At 41.5% G+C, this 20,962-nt stretch overlaps 1 protein-coding gene across 1 annotated transcript in view; it reads left to right on the forward strand.

Annotated features, from left to right (window-relative positions):
- The first annotated feature begins 781 nt into the window (after window positions 1-781).
- CFAP74 (cilia and flagella associated protein 74) overlaps window positions 782-20,962 on the forward strand; it is an 85,642-nt gene continuing 65,461 nt past the window's right edge. Inside the window, exon 1 of the mRNA XM_061187180.1 lies at window positions 782-903. The gene's annotated coding sequence lies outside the window, so the exon portion shown is untranslated. The remainder of the gene's footprint in view (window positions 904-20,962) is intronic.

Consider the following 20,962-nt stretch of genomic DNA (forward strand, 5'->3'; position numbering starts at 1 on the left):
CTTCCTGGGCCGCACTGTGGCATCAGGAAACACTGGTCAAAGCCAGCCAGTGGCCAGCAGGGCCAGCGGCCTTGCAAGTCACATGCAGGCGGGGTGCTGGAAGGCGCGGGGCCCTGCAAGCACGGGGGATACGCGGACTCACTCGGGGGCCCAGGGCCCGGCACTGAGTGCACCGGCGAGAGGGACCCTTCTTCACATCCCTGCATCTCGGCCGCAACACACACCCCTCTGGGCCCGGGCAGGGCTGGGGACTGGAGAATGCGCGGGGAAAGCTCGGTTCAGCTCCAGCCCAGTGTGCCATATTGTGCCAAGTCTCTCATCTCGAAAAGTGAGGAACCCCGATTTTATGTGAACTCTCCTGTTTTTAAAATTGACAACTAATCCGAACTTCAACCGGCTTGGCCCAAACCAGGGGAGGCAGCCTGGCGCGCCGTCCGGGCCACCGAGCAGCGCTGGTCTCCTCCGCCACGGCCCGGGTGCCCGCGCGACGCTCCGCTCGCGGCCTCGGCCTCGGCCAGCGCGCGAGTCCCGGCGGCGACCACCGGAGCAGCGCGCGCCCGCATTCCTCCCGCGCTCGGAGCGCAAGTGGCCGCCTCGGCCTCACTGCGCCTGCGCGGGGGCGCGCCGCCGGACCGAGCCATCGCGCGAGCGGGGCAGGGGGGCGCGGGCACCCCCACACCGCGATGGAGCCGTCCGTTGCCATGGAGCTGCCCGCTCCAAACCGCGCAGCCAGCCGCAGCCGCAGCCGAGCAGCTTCTCCGCCCGGAGCCCGCGCCGTTCGGACCCCGGCGGGTCTGCTGAGAGGTGGGTCCGTTGGCCCCGGAGCCTGGGGCTGGGTCGGGGGCTTTGGCCGCCCCCCCAGGCACAAATCAGCGCCTTCATCGTGGAAGTTCTGCCCGAGAAGTAAGTGCTAGTGCGGGGGGTGGGGGTCGCCCCTGGCCGGTCTCAGGGACCCCAGGGTGCCGTGCAGCTTGGGTTCTGAGCTCTGCTCTGGCTCCGCGGGGACGTTGCGATGTTGTCCTTGCACATCTAGGACACCGTTGAGCAAAACTCGAGGGGTCAGCCCGGCTGGTAAGAAGAGGGGACTCTGAGGGTCCGGGCAGAGGACAGGAATTCCGAGGTCATCTCAGTTTGGTTTTTAATGGTTACCTGTTTCTGGAAACCTCTATTATTTGTTTCCCGTAAACGCATACTCGTTTTACGTGCTCACATTATGTATCTGGCAAACACTCCTTGACCATCTGCCGTGAGCCAAGTACTGAAGTAGGTGATGGGCGGACCGGCTCTGGTACCCACAGTCCAAAGAATTCCCTGATAGGTCATCCCTGCAGACGGATGGCGAGTACACTCACAGGTACAGCTGAAGGACTGGTTATAAAGCCAGCATCACTAGTCACTACCCAAGTCCAGAAATAGAACCTGGTCAGCACCCCATGTCAACCTACCCCTCCCTTGCCCCACGCAGACCCTTCCCCGGTGACCATAGGCTGACTTTCTGATTCTAATTTCCTTGATTTTCTTTAGTTTTACTGCTTGTAAACAATATAATTGTTTCACCTGTTTTTAAACCTTATATAAATGGGAAAATGCTGTATATATTCTTTTTTAATTTTTGAAACAATCCCAAATATATGTAAAAGTTGCAAGTTCAGCATAAAAAACTTGTTTCCTGGAGCAGTTGAGGATAAGTTGCCTGCGTGATGCTCTGTCACCTCCAAATACTTTCGTGTGCATTTCCTACACATAAGGACAATCTCCAGCATAACCACACACGACCATCAAAGATACCATAAAGTCACAAACCCGAAAGGGTCCAGTCTGGGACCCCCCACTGCACTGAGCAGTCATCGTGGTTCTTTAGTCTCCTTCATTCCAGAACATTCATCAGGCTTTCCTTGGCTTCATGACCCTGACACTTTTGAAGGTTTAGGCCAGTGACTGTAGAAAGCCCCTCTGTTTGGGTTTGTCTGATGTTTCCTTGTGATCAGATTCCCATTATGCGTCTTTGGCAGGAAAGTCACAGAAGTGACACCACGTGTCACTCTCTGCTCGTTCCATCCTGTCAGGTGGCTCACAGTGGTCCATTTGTCACGTTAGTGACGAGTTTGCTTTGATCACTTGATGAAGGTGGTGTCTGCCAGCATCTCGCCTGGGAAGTTACCTTGCCCACCTTGCCCTTTGTAATTGACGAGTATTTTGCTGGGCAGTACTTTGAGGCTCTGAAGCTATGTCATCCCTCCCAGGCTTGAGCCAGTGGCGCACACAGTGGACACCTACCCCCTCTCCCTGCCCCCCGCTTGGGCTCTCATACCCGACACTGGACTGACTGCCTTCCTCCACTCAGGCTCTGTCACCCAGTCTGGGCCACTGTGGACGCTGTTTCACAGGCCCACCTGGGGCGGAAGGGGAAGAAGAATAGCAGCCTGTGCTTGTGTCTTCCTCCCTCTCAGTTGTGTGTAAGAGACTCATCCACACTGCTGCACGAGCTGTGGGTCCCTCACCTCCATCACCACCCAGCTCACCACAGTGTGGATCTCACAGTTCTGCTGCCGATGGCTGTGGGTTGTTTCCGTAGTTACTGCTCTTACGAACACTGCTCTCTGGGGTCTCGTTATGGCTCCTGGTATTTATGTGCGTTAGGAGTGGAATTGTGTCTCCTCAAAAAAAAAAAAAAAAGATAAGTTGACATCCTGACCCCCAGTATCTCAGAATATGACCTCATTTGGAAATTGGGTCATTGGGGATGTAATTGGTTAAGACGATGTCATACTGGAGGAAGGTGGGCCCCTCCTCCAATATGACAGACGTCTTTATAAACGGGAATTTGGACGTAGACACGCACACAGGGAGACTGTCACATGGATTGGAGTTACGCTGCCACAAGCCCGGGAACCAGAAGCTAGCAGAGAAGTCTGGAATAGATCCTTCCGTAGGACTTCAGTGGGAGTTGGCACCTTGATTTCAGATTTCTGGCCTCCAGAACTATGAGAAAATACTTTTGTGTTCTAAGACAGCCAGTTTGTGATACTTTGTTATGGCATCCCCAGGAAACTAATACAACATCTAAGTTTCTGTAGGGTAAATGCCTAGGAGAGGAATTGCTGAGTCAGAGGGCGTGGTAGACAGAATAATGGTCCCCAGAAACCGCCAGGTCCTGCTTCTTGGAACCCGTGAATGTGTTAGGTTACAGGCACCGGGAATGTAGGTTGTTAGTCAGCTGACTCTGAGATGGGAGATTGTGCTGGATTATCCTGGTGAGCCCAGTGCAACTAGAAGGGCCCTCCTAGTGGAAGAGGGAGGCGGAGGAGAGCCAGAAAGAAAGCAGCCCGAGAAAGACCACCTGACATTAGTGGCTTTGAAGTTGCTAAGATGGGGTCTTGGCCGAGGCACGTGGGTGACCTCTAGAAACTGGAAAAGGCAAGAAAATGGACCCTCCCCCAGAGCCTCCGGAAAAGAGGGCAGCCCTGCCGACACCTTGATTTTAGCCCAGTGGGGCTCATTTCAGACTTACGACCTCCGGAACTGTAAGATAATACATCTGTGTTAAGTCCCTGAGTGTGTGGCAATTTCTTACAGCAGCAATAGGATACCAGTGCAGAGGGCATGTATATATTTAACTTTACGACACAATGCTGAACTCTTTTCGAAGCACCCGTCCCAGTCTTCACTCCCACCGTTAGGGCGCGCGCCTTCCCACTGCTTCGCATCCTTGGTGGCACCTGGTATACTCAGGCTCGTGATGTGTTACCGAGTCTGGCGGCTGCGTAATAATAGTATGTGGCTTTACTCTGCATTTCCCTGATTGCAAGTGAGGTTGAGCAACTTTTTTTGGTTTATCGCCAAGAAACGGTTCATCATCTATAGCCAGGACTCTGTTAAGAGTTACAGGGAACACTGTTAATAACGCCGGGAAAACAGGCATGAATCAGGCCTGGTTCAATAACGTCCTTTATTGTAACCGGCCTGTCACAGTCTCGCCATTTTGCCGTTGGGCTGCCCGTCTTCTCTGTTGAGCCGTGGATGTCCCTTACATGTCCTGATGGTAAACCTTTTGGGAAATGTGTTGCATTTATCTTCTAATCTGTAGTTTTTCTTAAACTCTCCTTAGGGTGTTATCTGAACCAAAGTTTTTGTTTCTTTGTTTTTTTTAAAGACATTTTCTCTATACTTTTTAAAATATTTATTTATTTATTATTTTTGGCTGTGTTGGGTCTTCGTTTCTGCGCGAGGGCTTTCTCCAGTTGCGGCGAGCGGGGGCCACTCTTCATCGCGGTGCGCGGGCCTCTCACTATCGCGGCCCCTCTTGCTGCGGAGCACAGGCTCCAGACGCGCAGGTTCAGTAGTTGTGGCTCACGGGCCCAGTTGCTCCGCGGCATGTGGGATCCTCCCAGACCAGGGCTCGAACCCGTGTCCCCTGCATTGGCAGGCAGATTCTCAACCACTGCGCCACCAGGGAAGCCCTGAACCAAAGTTTTTAAGTGTACGAGACTCTACCAGCTTTTCCTCTTGTGACTTAACGTTTTTGATGTCTTGTTTAAGAAAACCTGAAGACCTGAAGACCCCTCCGCCTTCACCGTAGCAGTTTTGCTCTTCACTTGATTTCCGGGGTGGACGCCCAGCTTCTTAGCACGTGGACTGAGATGTCCATTCCCTGCCCGCCGCTTGCACACGCGTGCGCACACTGCCCTGGCGGAGTTTGGGGGGTTTTTAATGGCTCTGTGGAGCAATTTGGAGAGAACTGGCATCCTGGCAACACTGAGTGTCCATTACGTGACCATGCATCTCTCCATTGATTTATTTATATTGCTTTTATTTTTTTTAGGTTTCTGTTAATGGACAATTTCACACTCACCAAGCGGTGGTCCTATGAACCGTCGGGTACCCAGCCCCCCTTCACTGGTCACCAGAATCGAGTCACCCCTGCTGCTTCTACTGCTTGTCACTTGTAGCGCTTGGCTGATGTATTTTAGAGAAAACCCCAGGTGTCAAAGTTCACCCGTAAACGCTTTAGTACACAATTCTAACAGATACAGAACTTATTTTTAGCATAGCCACAAATTCATTATCAACCCCAGCCAAGTTAACATTGATTTCTTAATAAAATCTAATACCACTTGGTGTCCATTTTCCCGCATTACCTCAGAAATGTCTTTTACAGTTTCTCGCTTGACTCAGGTTCCAAACAAGAACCCCACCTTGCATGTGGTTGACCTGCCTCTCACGGCTTTTGCATTCAAAACAACCCCCCTTCCCTTTCCCCCCGTGGCATCCATTTGCTGAAGAAACTGGGTCATTGACTCCACTTATTCTTTATTTAGGTCTCATTTCACGTCACCTGACGGGGCTTCATCATTTTCTCATCGGGCGTCTTGCTCCTTTTTTGTTGTATTTATTCCCAAGTACTTCATATTTATTGGTGTAATTGTAAATGATAAGTTTTCCAAATCTTATTTTCTCATTATTTGTTCTGATAAATAGGAATATCATTGATTTTTATTACCGAATTTATATCTAGCAACATTACTAAATTGTCTCAGTAATAGTAACAATTTATCTCTATACTCATTTGGATTTTCTACATGCACAATCGTGTTATCTGAAAACAACTGTCTCCCCTTGCACTCCTCATGCCTTGTATTTCTTTCTTCTCTGCTTGTTCCGGTCAGGAGAACCAGTGGCTTCGGAGAGCACCCTTGTTTTGTTCTCAGTCTTAAAGGAAATGCTTTTAATGTTTATGATTTTTTTTCTTTTGGCCACGCCGAGCGGCTTGCGGGGACCTTAGCTGCCCGACCAGGGATCCAACCCGTGCCCCCTGCAGTGGAAGCACGGAGTCTTAACCGCTGGACGGCCAGGGAAGTCTTAATAATGTTATGATTAACTATGACATTTCCTGTGGATTATTGTTGGCAGACATCCTTTATCACATTAAAGAAGTGTAACGCCAGTTTGCTACATTTTTAAAAAGTGTAAGTGGGATGTTGAATTTCATCAATGTTTTTTTCTGCATTGAGTCAATTGTATATTTCTCTTCTCTGATCTGTTCACGTGGTGAGTTGACTTGATTTCTAACGCTAAGCAAATCCGTCTTCGTTGTGATGTGTCATCCTGTCTACGTGTGGCTGACTTTAGCCTGGTGGCACTTCACCTCAAGAGTGAGGCTGGTCTGTGATTTTCCTTTCCCTGTTTTCACTGCCAGGCTGTCGTAGCAAAAGTTAAGTGACTCCACGAAACAAACCAGGGAGTGGACCTTCTGGTTCTCTTTCCTGGAAGAAAGTGTGTGAAACTGGAACATTTTGAGCCTCAAATGTTTCATGGAACTTGATAGGGAAGCCTCGGAGCCTAGAGTTTTCTTGGTGGGAACATATTTGACTTTTTTTTTTTAATTTATTTTTTTAATGTTTATTTATTTATTTTTCTTATTAGTCATCCATTTTAAATTTATTTATTATTTTTATTTATTTATTTTTATTTTTTTTGGCTGTGTTGGGTCTTCGTTGCTGCGCGTGGGCTTTCTCTAGTTGCGGCGAGCAGGGGCTACTCTTCGTTGCAGTGCGCGGGCTTCTCATTGCAGTGGCTTCTCTCATTGTGGAGCACGGGCTCTAGGCACGTGGGCTTCAGTAGTTACAGCACGTGGGCTCAGTAGTTGTGGCTCACGGGCTCTAGAGCACAGGCTCAGTAGTTGTGGCACACGGGCTTAGTTGCTCCGTGGCATGTGGGATCTTCCCGGACCAGGGATCGAACCCTTGTCCGCTGCATTGGCAGGCGGATTCTCAACCACTGAGCCACCAGGGAAGCCCAGTCATCCATTTTATACACATCAGTGTATACATGTCAATCCCAATCTCCCAATTTATCCCACCACCACCCCCGCCGCTTTCCCGCCTTGGTGTCCATACGTTTCTTTTCTACATCTGTGTCTCAATTTCTGCTCTGCAAACTGGTTCATCTGTACCATTTTCTAGGTTCCACATATATGCGTTAATATGCAATATTTGTTTTTCTCTTTCTGACTTACTTCACTCTGTATGACAGTCTCTAGATGCATCCACGTCTCTACAAATGACCCAATTTCATTCGTTTTTATGGCTGAGTAATAATTCCCTTGTATATATGTACCACATCTACTTTATCCATTCATCTGTCGATGGGCATTTAGGCTGCTTCCATGACCTGGCTATTGTAAATAGTGCTGCAGTGAACATTGGGGTGCATGTGTCTTTTTGAATTATGGTTTTCTCTGGGTACATGCCCAGTAGTGGGATTGCTGGGTCATATGGTAATTCTATTTTTAGTTCTTTAAGGAACCTCCATACTGTTCTCCATAGTGGCTGTATCAATTTACATTCCCACCAACAGTGCAAGAGGGTTCCCTTTTCTCCACACCCTCTCCAACATTTGTTGTTTCTAGATTTTCTGATGATGCCCATTCTAACTGGTGTGAGGTGATACCTCATTGTAGTTTTGATTGGCATTTCTCTAATAATTAGTGATGTTGAGCAGCTTTTCATGTGCTTCTTGGCCATCTGTATGTCTTCTATGGAGAAATGTCTCTTTAGGTCTTCTGCCCATTTTTGGATTGGGTTGTTTCTTTTTTTTAATATTGAGCTGCATGAGCTGTTTATATATTTTGGAGATTAATCCTTTGTCCGATGATTCATTTGCAAATATTTTCTCCCATTCTGAGGGTTGTCTTTTCGTCTTGTTTATGGTTTCCTTTGCTCTGCAAAAGCTTTTAAGTTTCATTAGATCCCATTTGTTTATTTTTGTTTTTATTTCCATTTCTCCAGGAGGTGGGTCAGAAAGGATCTTGCTGTGATTTATGTCAAAGAGTGTTCTTCCTATGTTTTCCTCTAAGAGTTTTATAGTGCTCAGTCTTACATTTAGGTCTCTAATCCATTTTGAGTTTATTTTTGTGTATGGTGTTAGGGAGTGTTCTAATTTCATTCTTTTACATGTAGCTGTCCAGTTTTCCCAGCACCACTTATTGAAGAGACTGTCTTTTCTCCATTGTATATCCTTGCCTCCTTTGTCATAGATTAGTTGACCATGGGTGTGTGGGTTTATCTCTGGGCTTTCTATCCTGTTCCACTGATCTATATTTCTGTTTTTGTGCCAGTACCATATTGTATTGATTACTGTAGCTTTGTAGTATAGTCTGAAGTCAGGGAGTCTGATTCCACCAGCTCCGTTTTTTTCCCCCAATACTGCTTTGGCTATTCAGGGTCTTTTGTGACTCCATACAAATTTTAAGATTTTTTGTTCTAGTTCTGTAAAAAATGCCATTGGTAATTTGATAGGGATTGCATTGAATCTGTAGATTGCTTTGGGTAGTATAGTCATTTTCACACTATTGATTCTTCCAATCCAAGAACATGGTATATCTCTCCATCTGTTGGTATCATCTTTAATTTCTTTCATCAGTGTCTTATAGTCCTCTGCATACAGGTCTTTGGTCTCCCTAGGTAGGTTTATTCCTAGGTATTTTATTCTTTTTGTTGCAATGGTAAATGGGAGTGTTTCCTTAATTTCTCTTTCAGATTTTTCATCATTAGTGTATAGGAATGCAAGAGATTTCTGTGCATTAATTTTGTATCCTGCAACTTTACCAAATTCATTGATTAGCTCTAGTAGTTTTCTGGTGGCATCTTTAGGATTCTCTGTGTATAGTATCATGTCATCTGCGAACAGTGACTGTTTTACTTCTTCTTTTCCAATTTGTATTCCTTTTATTTCTTTTTCTTCTCTGACTGCCGTGGCTAGGACTTCCAAAACTATGTTGAATAATAGTGGTGAGAGTGGACATCCTTGTCTTGTTCCTGATCTTAGTGGAAATGGTTTCAGTTTTTCACCATTGAGAATGATGTTTGCTGTGGCTTTGTCGTATATGGCCTTTATTATGTTGAAGTAGGTTCCCTCTATGCCCACCTTCTGGAGAGTTTTTATCATAAATGGGTGTTGAATTTTGTCAAAAGCTTTTTCTGCATCTATTGAGATGATCATATGGTTTTTATTTTTATTTTTATTTTTTAATTTTTTAAACATCTTTATTGGAGTATAATTGCTTTACATTGGTGTGTTAGTTTCTGCTTTATAACAAAGTGAATCAGTTATACATATACATATGTTCCCATATCTCTTCCCTCTTGCATCTCCCTCCCTCCCACCCTCCCTATCCCACCCCTCTAGGTGGTCACAAAGCACCGAGCTGATCTCCCTGTGCTGTGCGGCTGCTTCCCACTAGCTATCTATTTTACATTTGGTAGTGTATATATGTCCATGCCACTCTCTCACCCTGTCACATCTCACCCCTCCCCCTCCCCATATCCTCAAGTCCATTCTCTAGTAGGTCTGTGTCTTTATTCCCGTCTTGCCACTAGGTTCTTCGTGACCTTTTTTTTTTCCTTAGATTCCATATATGTGTGTTAGCATACTGTATTTGTTTTTCTCTTTCTGACTTACTTCACTCTGTATGACAGACTCTAACTCCATCCACCTCAGTACAAATACCTCCATTTCATTTCTTTTTATGGCTGAGTAATATTCCATTGTATATATGTGCCACATCTTCTTTATCCATTCATCCGATGATGGACACTTAGGTTGCTTCCATGTCCTGGCTATTGTAAATAGAGCTGCAATGAACATTTTGGTACATGAGTCTTTTTGAATTATGGTTTTCTCAGGATATATGCCCAGTAGTGGGATTGCTGGGTCGTATGGTAGTTCTATTTTTATTTTTTTAAGGAACCTCCATACTGTTCTCCATAGTGGCTGTATCAATTTACATTCCCACCAACAGTGCAAGAGTGTTCCCTTTTCTCCACACCCTCTCCAGCATTTATTGTTTCTAGATTTTTTGATGATGGCCATTCTGACTGGTGTGAGATGATATCTCATTGTAGTTTTGATTTGCATTTCTCTAATGATTAATGATGTTGAGCATTCTTTCATGTGTCTGTTGGCAATCTGTATATCTTCTTTGGAGAAATGTCTATTTAGGTCTTCTGCCCATTTTTGGATTGGGTTGTTTGTTTTTTTGTTATTGAGCTGCATGAGCTGCTTGTAAATCTTGGAGATTAATCCTTTGTCCGATGATTCATTTGCAAATATTTTCTCCCATTCTGAGGGTTGTCTTTTGGTCTTGTTTATGGTTTCCTTTGCTGTGCAAAGGCTTTTAAGTTTCATTAGGTCCCATTTGTTTATTTTTGTTTTTATTTCCATTTCTCTAGGAGCTGGGTCAAAAAGGATCTTGCTGTGATTTATGTCATAGAGTGTTCTGCCTATGTTTTCCTCTAAGAGTTTGATAGTGTCTGGCCTTACACTTAGGTCTTTAATCCATTTTGAGTTTATTTTTGTGTATGGTGTCAGGGAGTGTTCTAATGTCATACTTTTACATGTACCTGTCCAATTTTCCCAGCACCACTTATTGAAGAGGCTGTCTTTTCTCCACTGTATATGCTTGCCTCCTTTATCAAAGATAAGGTGACCATATGTGCGTGGGTTTATCTCTGGTCTTTCTATCCTGTTCCATTGATCTATATTTCTGTTTTGGTGCCAGTACCATACTGTCTTGATTACTGTAGCTTTGTAGTATAGTCTGAAGTCAGGGAGCCTGATTCCTCCAGCTCCATTTTTCGTTCTCAAGATTGCTTTGGCTATTCGGGGTCTTTTGTGTTTCCATACGAATTGTGAAATTTTTTGATCTAGTTCTGTGAAAAATGCCAGTGGTAGTTTGATAGGGATTGCATTGAATCTGTAGATTGCTTTGGGTAGTAGAGTCATTTTCACAATGTTGATTCCTCCAATCCAAGAACATGGTATATCTCTCCATCTATTTGTATCATCTTTAATTTCTTTCATCAGTGTCCTATAATTTTCTGCATACAGGTCTTTTGTCTCCTTAGGTAGGTTTATTCCTAGATATTTTATTCTTTTTGTTGCAGTGGTAAACGGGAGTGTTTTCTTAATTTCACTTTCAGATTTTTCATCATTAGTATATAGGAATGCAAGAGATTTCTGTGCATTAATTTTGTATCCTGCTACTTTACCAAATTCATTGATTAGCTCTAGTAGTTTTCTGGTGGCATCTTTAGGATTCTCTATGTATAGTATCATGTCATCTGCAAACAGTGACAGCTTTACTTCTTCATTTCCAATTTGGATTCCTTTTATTTCTTTTTCTTCTCTGATTGCTGTGGCTAACACTTCCAAAACTATGTTGAATAATAGTGGTGAGAGTGGACATCCTTGTCTTGTTCCTGATCTTAGTGGAAATGGTTTCAGTTTTTCACCATTGAGAATGATGTTTGCTGTGGCTTTGTCGTATATGGCCTTTATTATGTTGAAGTAGGTTCCCTCTATGCCCATCTTCTGGAGAGTTTTTATCATAAATGGGTGTTGAATTTTGTCAAAAGCTTTTTCTGCATCTATTGAGATGATCATATGGTTTTTATTCTTCAATTTGTTAATATGGTGTATCACATTGATTGATTTGCGTATATTGAAGAATCCTTGCATCTCTGGGATAAATCCCACTTGATCATGGTGTATGATCCTTTTAATGTGTTGTTGGATTCTGTTTGCTAGTATTTTGTTGAGGATTTTTGCATCTATATTCATCAGTGATATTGGTCTGTAATTTTCTTTTTTTGTAGTATCTTTGTCTGGTTTTGGTATCAGGGTGATAGTGGCCTCATAGAATGAGTTTGGGAGTGTTCTTTCCTCTGCAAATTTTTGGAAGAGTTTGAGAAGGATGGGTGTTAGCTCTTCTCTAAATGTTTGATAGAATTCACCTGGGAAGCCATCTGATCCTGGACTTTTGTTTGTTGGAAGATTTTTAATCACAGTTTCAATTTCATTATTTGTGATTGGTATGTTCATATTTTCTGTTTCTTCCTGGTTCAGCCTTGGCAGGTTGTGCATTTCTAAGAATCTGTCCATTTCTTCCAGGTTGTCCATTTTATTGGCATAGAGTTGCTTGTAGTAGTCTCTTAGGATGCTTTGTATTTCTGCGGTGTCTGTTGTAACCTCTCCTTTTTCATTTCTAATTTTATTGATTTGAGTCCTCTCCCTCTTTTTTCTTGATGAGTCTGGCTAATGGTTTGTCAATTTTGTGTATCTTCTCAAAGAACCAGCTTTTAGTTTTATTGATCTTTGCTATTGTTTTCTTTGTTTCTATTTCATTTATTTCTGCTGTGATCTTTATGATTTCTTTTCTTCTGCTAACTTTGGGTTTTGTTTCTTCTTCTTTCTCTAGTTCCTTTAGGTGTAACGTTAGACGGTTTATTTGAGATTTTTCTTATTTCTTGAGGTAGGCTTGTATAGCTATAAACTTCCCTCTTAGAACTGCTTTTGCTGCATCCCATAGGTTTTGGATCGTCGTGTTTTCATTGTCATTTGTCTCTAGGTATTTTTTGATTTCCTCTTTGATTTCTTCAGTGATCTCTTGGTTATTTAGTAACGTATTGTTTAGCCTCCATGTGTTTGTGTTTTTTACGTTATTTTCTCTGTAATTGATTTCTAATCTCATAGCGTTGTGGTCAGAAAAGATGCTTGATATGATTTCAATTTTCTTAAATTTACTGAGGCTTGATTTGTGACCCAAGATGTGATCTATCCTGGAGAATGTTCCGTGCACGCTTGAGAAGAACGTGTAATCTGCTGTTTTTGGATGGAATGTCCTATAAATATCAATTAAATCTTTCTGGTCTATTGTGTCATTTAAAACTTGTGTTTCCTTATTAATTTTCTGTTTTGATGACCTGTCCATTGGTGTGAGTGAGGTGTTAAAGTCCCCCACTATTATTGTGTTACTCTCGATTTCCTCTTTTAGAGCTGTTAGCAGTTGCCTTATGTATTGAGGTGCTCCTATGTTGGGTGCATATATATTTATAATTGTTATATCTTCTTAGATTGATCCCTTTATCATTACGTAGTGTCCTTCCTTGTCTCCTGTAACATGCTTTATTTTAAAGTCTATTTTATCTGATATGAGTATTGCTACTCCAGCTTTCTTTTGATTTCCATTTGCATGGGATATCTTTTTCCATCCTCTCACTTTCAGTCTGTATGTGTCCTTAGGTCTGAAGTGGGTCTCTTGTAGACAGCATGTATATGGGTCTTGTTTTTGTATCCATTCAGCAAGCCTGTGTCTTTTGGTTGGAGCATTTAATCCATTCATGTTTAAGGTAATTATCGATATGTATGTTCCTATGACCATTTTCTTAATTTTGGGGGGTTTGTTTTTGTAGGTCCTTTTCTTCTCTTGTGTTTCGCACTTAGAGAATTTCCTTTAGCATTTGTTGTAGAGCTGGTTTGGTGGTGCTGAATTCTCTTAGCTTTTGCTTGTCTGTAAAGCTTTTGATTTCTCCATCGAATCTGAATGAGATCCTTGCTGGGTAGAGTAATCTTGGTTGTAGCTTCTTCCCTTTCATCGCTTTAAGTACATCATGCCACTCCCTTCTGGTTTGTAGAGTTTCTGCTGAGAAATCAACTGTTAACCTTATGGGAGTTCCCTTGTATGTTATTTGTTGTTTTTCCCTTGCTGCTTTCAATAATTTTTCTTTGTCTTTAATTTTTGCCAATTTGATTACTATGTGTCTCGGCGTGTTTCCCCTTGGGTTTATCCTGTATGGGACTTTCTGCGCTTCCTGGACTTGGGTGGCTATTTCCTTTCCCATGTTAGGGAAGTTTTCGACTATAATCTCTTCAAATAGTTTCTCGGGTCCTTTCTCTCTCTCTTCTCCTTCTGGGACCCCTATAATGCGAATGTTCTTGTGTTCAATGTTGTCCCAGAGGTCTCTTAGGCTGTCTTCATTTCTTTTCATTCTTTTTTCTTTATTCTGTTCTGCAGCAGTGAATTCCACCATTCTGTCTTCCAGGTCACTTATCCGTTCTTCTGCCTCAGTTATTCTGCTATTGATTCCTTCTAGTGTAGTTTTCATTTCAGTTATTGTATTGTTCATCTCTGTTTGTTTGTTCTTTAATTCTTCTAGATCTTTGTTAAACATTTCTTGCATCTTCTCGATCTTTGCCTCCATTCTTTTTCCGAGGTTCTGGATGATCTTCACTATCATTATTCTGAATTCTTTTTCTGGAATGTTGCCTATCTCCATTTCATTTAGTTGTTTTTCTGGGGTTTTATCTTGTTCCTTCATCTGGTACATAGCCCTCTGCCTTTTCATCTTGTCTATCTTTCTGTGAATGTGGTTTTTGTTCCACAGGCTGCAGGATTGTAGTTCTTCTTGCTTCTGCTGTCTGCCCTCACTGTAGATCCTGGTTTCCTCAGCCAGGAAAGGACACAGCGTCTGATAAGATGGAATTAGCACTTGGGTGAAGAAAGCAGTGTATGAGGGGTGGTCAACACTCTATCAAAATCATGGCATCATTACATTTGAGCAGTGAAAGTACTCCATTGCTTAATCTCCTTGAGTCTCAATATTCTCACCTCCCAGGCAAATGAAGAGACACTGTGGAATAATGAAGTTTATACTGAAGATAAATTCTTCTCACTCCTGCTGGGCCAGTCACCTGAAACTGCTTATATCACAATCGTTGATCAGTCAAATCCACAGGGCAATTCTCCTCAAGCAGCAATCAGGGGTCCATGGAAGCTGCTAGTGTTGGAGGGTCTCCTGCAGAGGCGGGGGGTGGCTGTGCCTCACCGTGAGGACAAGGACACTGGCAGCAGCATTTCTGGGAAGTACTCCTTGGCGTGAGCCCTCCCAGAGTCCCCATATTTGACTCTTGATTGAATTTCTTTTACGCCTGTGGGAATTTTCAAGTTTTCTATTTTTTGTTCTCAAAACAATTTTGGTTAGTAATAGTTTTCTAATAATTTGTCCATTGTCTAAATTTGCAAATTTATTGGTGTAAAGTGTTTCATGACATTTTTACATTTTTTCATGTCTGTAGTATCTATAGTTAGAGACCCTTTTCTTCTTATATGGATGATTTGTTCTTTCTCTTTTTATTTATCAGTTTTATTAGAGATTTGTCAGTTTTATAAATCTTCTAAAAGTACAAACTTTTGGCTTTGAGGAACATCTCTATCACATGTTTGTCTTGCAGCATTAATTTCTAATCTTTTTTGTTTTCTTCCTTCTACTTTCTTTGGGTTTATATCGCAGCTCTTTTTATAACCCCTTGAGTTGGATGTTTAGCACATTAATATTTAGCCTGTCTCGTTCCTGATATGAGCATTTAGGATTACAAATTCACTCTGTTCTACCTTGGCTACACTCAGTTTGATATATGATATTTCATTATAACTTAGTTAAAAACATTTTATAATTGTCATTATGAATTTTTCTTTGGCCCATGGGTTATTTAGAAGTATGTTTCTTATTTTCAAAAAATAAGGTGAATTCATAGTTTTTGATTTGATTTTTTTTTCCAGTTTTATTGGAATATAATTGACATACAGCACTGTATAAGTTTCAGGTGCACAGCATAATGATTTGACATACAAACATCATGAACTGATCACCACAATAAGTTTAGTGAACATCCATCATCTCATATAGGTGCAAAATTAAAGAAACAGAAAAAAAATTCTTCCTCGTGATGAGAACTCTTAGGATTTACTCTCTTAACAACTTTCATATATAACATACAGAGTGTTAATTACATTTATCATGTTGTACGTTACATCATTAGTACTTATTTATCTTATAACTGGAAGTTTGTACATTTTTATGCCCTCATCCAATTCCCCCTTCCCCAGTCCCCCGCCTCTGGTAACTACAAATCTGACCTCTTTTTCTATGATTTTGTTTGTTTTGGAAACATAATTAGCCTACAACACTATGTTAGTTCCTGTTACACAACATAATAATTCGATATTTCTATACATTTAGAAGTGATCACAGGATATGTCTTGTTAAGATAGGTCACCATACAAAGATGCTCTATAGTTATTGTTATATTCCCCGCACTGTACATTTCATCCCTGTGACTTGTTTATTTTTCAGCAGGAAGTTTGTACCTTCCAATCTCTCTTACCAATTTCTCTCCCCCTCTCATCCCCACCCCCTCTGACAACAACCTGTTTGTTCTCTGTATCTATGACTCTGTTTCTGTTTTATGATGTTTGTTCATTTGTTTTGTTTTTTAGATTCTAAATATAAGTGAAATCATACATTATTTGTCTTTCTCTATCTCACTTATTTCACTTAGCATAATACCCTCGAGGTCCATCCATATTTTTGCAGATGACAAGATTTCATTCTTTTTATGGCTGAGTAGTACTCCATTGTGTATATATACCACATCTTCTTTATCCATTCACCTGTTGATGGGCACTTACGTTGCTTACATATCTTGGCTATTGTAAATAGTACTGTAATGAATATAAGGGTGCATATATCTTTTCTAATTAGTGTTTTGGGGTTTTTTTCCTTGATAAATACCCAGGAGTAAAACTGATGGATCATATGGTAGTTCTATTTTTAATTTTTTGAGTAATTTCCATATTGTTTTCCACAGTGGCTGCACCAATTTACATTCCCACCAGCAGTGCAGGAAGGTTCCCTTTCCTCTGTATTCAGCCAGCGTTTGTATATCTTCTTTGGAAAAATATCTATTCAGATCCTTTGCCCATTTTTTAATCAGGTTTTTCAGTTTGTCAATGTTGAGTTGTATGAGTTCATATATATTTTGGATATTAACCACTTATTGGATATATTTGCAAATATCATCTGCCATTCAGTAGATGGCCTTTTTAAAAATTTATTTATTTATTTTTGGCTGCGTTGGGTCTTCGTTGCTGCACGCGGGCTTTCTCTAGTTGCGGCGAGCAGGGGCTACTCTTTGTTGTGGTGTGCGGGCTTCTCATTGTTGTGAAGCATGGGCTCTAGGCACGTGGGCTTCAGTAGTTGTGGCACACGGGCTCAGTACTTGTGGCTCATGAGCTCTAGAGCACAGGCTCAGTAGTTGTGGTGCACGGGTTTAGTTGCTCCGTGGCATGTGGGATCTTCCTGGACCAGGGCTCGAACCCGTGTCCCCTGCATTGGCAGGCGGATTCTTAACCACTGTACCACCAGGGAAGTCCCTGGCCTTTTTGTTTTGATAATAGTTTTCTTCGCTGCACAAAAGCTTTTTAGTTTGATATAGTCCCATCTGTGTATTTTTGCTTTTGTTTCCCTTGCATGAAGAGACAAATCCAAACATTATTACTAAGTTCAGTGTCAAAGATCTTACTGCCTATATTTTCTTCTACAATTTTTACGGTTTGTGGTCTTACATTTAAGCCTTCAATCCATTTTTTTAATTAATTAATTTATTTATTTTTGGGCTGTGTTGGGTCTTCATTGCTGCGTGCGGGCTTTCTCTAGATGTGGCGAGCGGGGGCTACTCTTTGTTGCGGAGCACAGGCTCTAGACGTGTGGGCTTCAGTAGTTGTGGCGTGCAGGCTCAGTAGCTGTGGCGCGTGGGCTCAGTAGTTGTGGCTCACGGGCTCTAGAGCGCAGGCTCAGTAGTTGTGATGCACAAGCTTAGTTGCTTTGCGGCATGTGGGATCTTCCCGGACCAGGGCTCGAACCCACGTCCCCTGCATTGGCAGGCGGATTCTTAATCACTGCGCCACCAGGGAAGTCCCGTTTAATCCATTTTGAATTTATTCTTATATATGGTATGAGAGAGTAGTCCAGTTCAATTCTTTTGCATGTAGCTGTTCAGTTTTCCAAAAACCATGTATTGAAGAGGCTGTCTTTTCCCCATTGTATAGTCTTGCCTCATTTGTTGTAGATTAATTTCCCATATAAGTGTGGGTTTATTGCTGGGCTTTCTATTCTGTTCTATTGACCTATGTGTCTATTTTTGTGCCAGTACCATACTGTTTTCATTACTGGAGGTTTGGAGTATAGTTTAAAATCAGGAAGTGTGTTTCCTCCAGCTTCAGAGATTGCTTTGGCTATTTGGGGTCTTTTCTGTTTCTATACATATTTTAAAATTATTTAAATTGAAAAGTGCCATTGGTATTTTGATAGGGATTACATTGAACCTGTAGATTGCCTTGGGTAGTATAGTCATTTTAACAATATTAATTCTTCCAATCCATGAGCACAGTATATCTTTCCATCTGTTTGTGTCGTCTTTAATTTCTTTCTTCAGTGTCTTATAGTTTTCTGAGTACACGTCTTTTACTTCCTTAGTTAGATTTAGTCCTGGGTGTTTTAATCTTTTTTGATGGGATTGTAAATGGGATTGTTTTCTTAATTTCTCCTTCTGATAGTTTGTTGTTAGTGTATATAAATGCAACAGATTTCTGTGTATTAACTTTGTATCCTGCAGTTTTACTGAATTCACTGATGAGTTCTAGTAGTTTTTTGGTGGCATCTTTAGGATTTTCTATGTATAATATCATGTCATCTGTGAACAGTGACAGTTTTACTTCTTCCTTTCCAATTTGGATCCTTTTTTTTTCTTTTTCTTGTCTGAGTGCTGTGGCCAGGACTTCCAAAACTAAATAAAAATGGCGAGAGTGGACATCCTTGTCTTGTTCCTGATCTTAGAGGAAACGCTTTCAGCTTTTCACCATTGAGAATGATGTTAGCTGTGGGTTTGTCATAAATGGCCTTTATCATGTTGAGGTATGTTTCCTCTATACCCACTTTGTTGAGCGTTTTTATCATAAATGGAAGTAGAATTTTGTCAAAAGCTTTTTCCTGCATCTATTGAGATGATCATATGATTTTTTAATTTAGTTTTATTTATTTATTTTTTCTGGCTGCATTAGGTCTTTGTTGCTGCGTGTGGGCTTTCTCTAGTTGCAGCTAGTGGGGCTACTCTTCGTTTTGGTGCATGGGCTTCTCATTGCGGTGGCTTCTCTTGTTGCGGAGCAGAGGCTCTAGGCACGTGGGCTTCAGTAGTTGTGGCACGCAGGCTCTAGAGTGCAGGCTCAGTAGTTGTGGTGCATGGGCTTAGTTGCTCTGAGGCATGTGGGATCTTCCCGGACCAGGGCTCGAACCCGTGTCCCCTGCATTGGCAGGTGGATTCTTAACCACTGCACCACCAGGGAAGTCCCGATCATATGATTTTTATTCCTCGATTTGTTAATGTCATGTATCACATTGATTGATTTGTGGATATTGAAACATCCTTACATCCCTGGTATAAATCCCACTTTATCGTGGTGTATGATCCTCTTAATGTATTGTTGGATTCAGTTTGCTAATATTTTATTGAGGATTTTTGCGTCTATGTTCATCAGTGATATTGGCCTATAATTTTCTTTTTTTGTGATATTGTTGTCTGGTTTTAGTATCAGGGTGATGCTGGCCTTGTAGAATGAGTTCAGAAGCATTCCTTTCTCTGCAAATTTCTGGAATAGTTTGAGAAGGCTAGGTGTTCACTCTTCTCTAAATGTTTGGTAGAATTCACCTGTGAAGCCATCTGGTCCTGGACTTCTGTTTGTTGGGAGTTTTTTTTAAAATAATTTTTTGTGGTAATCTCTTATGATCCTTTGTATATCTGTGGTGTCAGTTGTAACTTCTTTTTTTAAATTTAATTTTTATTTTATATTGGCGTGTAGTTGATTTACAATATTGTGTTAGTTTCAGCTGTACAACAAAGTGATTCAGATATATGTATACATATATCCATTCTTTTTCAGACTCTTTTCCCATATAGATTACTACAGAATATTGAGTAGAGTTCCCTGTACTATACAGTAGGTCCTTGTTGATTGTCTATTGTATATATAGTAGTGTGTATATGTTAATCCCAAACTCCTCATTTATCCCTCCCCCCACCTTTCCCCTTTGGTAACCTTGAGTTTGTTTTCGAAGTCTGTGAGTCTGCTTCTATTTTGTAAATAAGTTCATTTGTACCATTTTTTTTTTAAGATTCCACATGTAAGTGATATCATATGACATTTGTCTTTGTCTGACTTACTTCACTTAGTATGATAATCTCTGTGTCCTTCCATGTTGCTGCAAATGGCATTATTTCATTCCTTTTTGTAGCTGAGTAATATTCCATTGTATATATGGACCACATCTTCTTTTCCCATTCATATGTTGATGGACATTTAGGTTGCTTCCACGTCTTGGCTATTTTAAACAGTGCTGCAATGAACATTGGGGGGGGTGCATGTATCTTTTCATATTATGGTTTTCTCCAGATATATGCCCAGGAGTGGGATTGCTGGGCCGTATGATAGTTCTATTTTTAGTTTTTTATGGAACCTCCATACTGTTCTCCATAGTGGTTGTACCAATTTACATTGCCACCTACAGTGCAGGAGGGTTCCCTTTTCTCCACACCCTCTCCAGCATTTATTGTTTGTAGACTTTCTGATGATGGCCACTCTGACTGGTGTGAAGTGATAACCTCATTGTAGTTTTGATTTGCATTTCTCTAATACTTAGTGATGTCAAGCGTCTTTTCATGTGCTTTTTGGCCATCTATATGTCTTCTTTGGAGAGATGTCTATTTAGATCTTCTGTCCATTTTTTGATTAGGTTGTTTGTTTTTTTGATATTGAGCTGCATGAGCTGTTTGTATATTTTAGAGATTAATCCCTTGTCGGTCACTTCATTTGCAAATATTTTCTCCCATTCTCTGGCTTGTCTTTTCATTTTGTTTGTGATTTCCTTTGTTGTGCAAAAGCTTTGAAGTTTAACTAGGTCCCATTTGTTTATTTCATTTTTATTTTCATTACTCTAGGAGGTGGAAGCAAAAAGATATTGCTACAATTTATGTCAAAGGGTGTCCTGCCTATGTTTTCCTCTAAGAGTTTTATAGTATCTGGTCTTACATTTAGGTCTTTAATCCATTTTGAGTGTATTTTTGTGTATGGTATTAGAGAATGTTCTAATTTCATTATTTTACATGTAGCTGTTCAGTTTTCCCAGCACCACTTATTAAAGAGACTGTCTTTTCTGCATGGTATATTTTTTGCCTCCTTTGTTGTAGATTAATTGACTGTAAGCGTGTGGACTTATTTCTGGGCTTTCTGTCC

This window comes from Eubalaena glacialis, chromosome 3, assembly GCF_028564815.1.
Source record: "Eubalaena glacialis isolate mEubGla1 chromosome 3, mEubGla1.1.hap2.+ XY, whole genome shotgun sequence".
NCBI lineage: Eukaryota > Metazoa > Chordata > Mammalia > Artiodactyla > Balaenidae > Eubalaena > Eubalaena glacialis.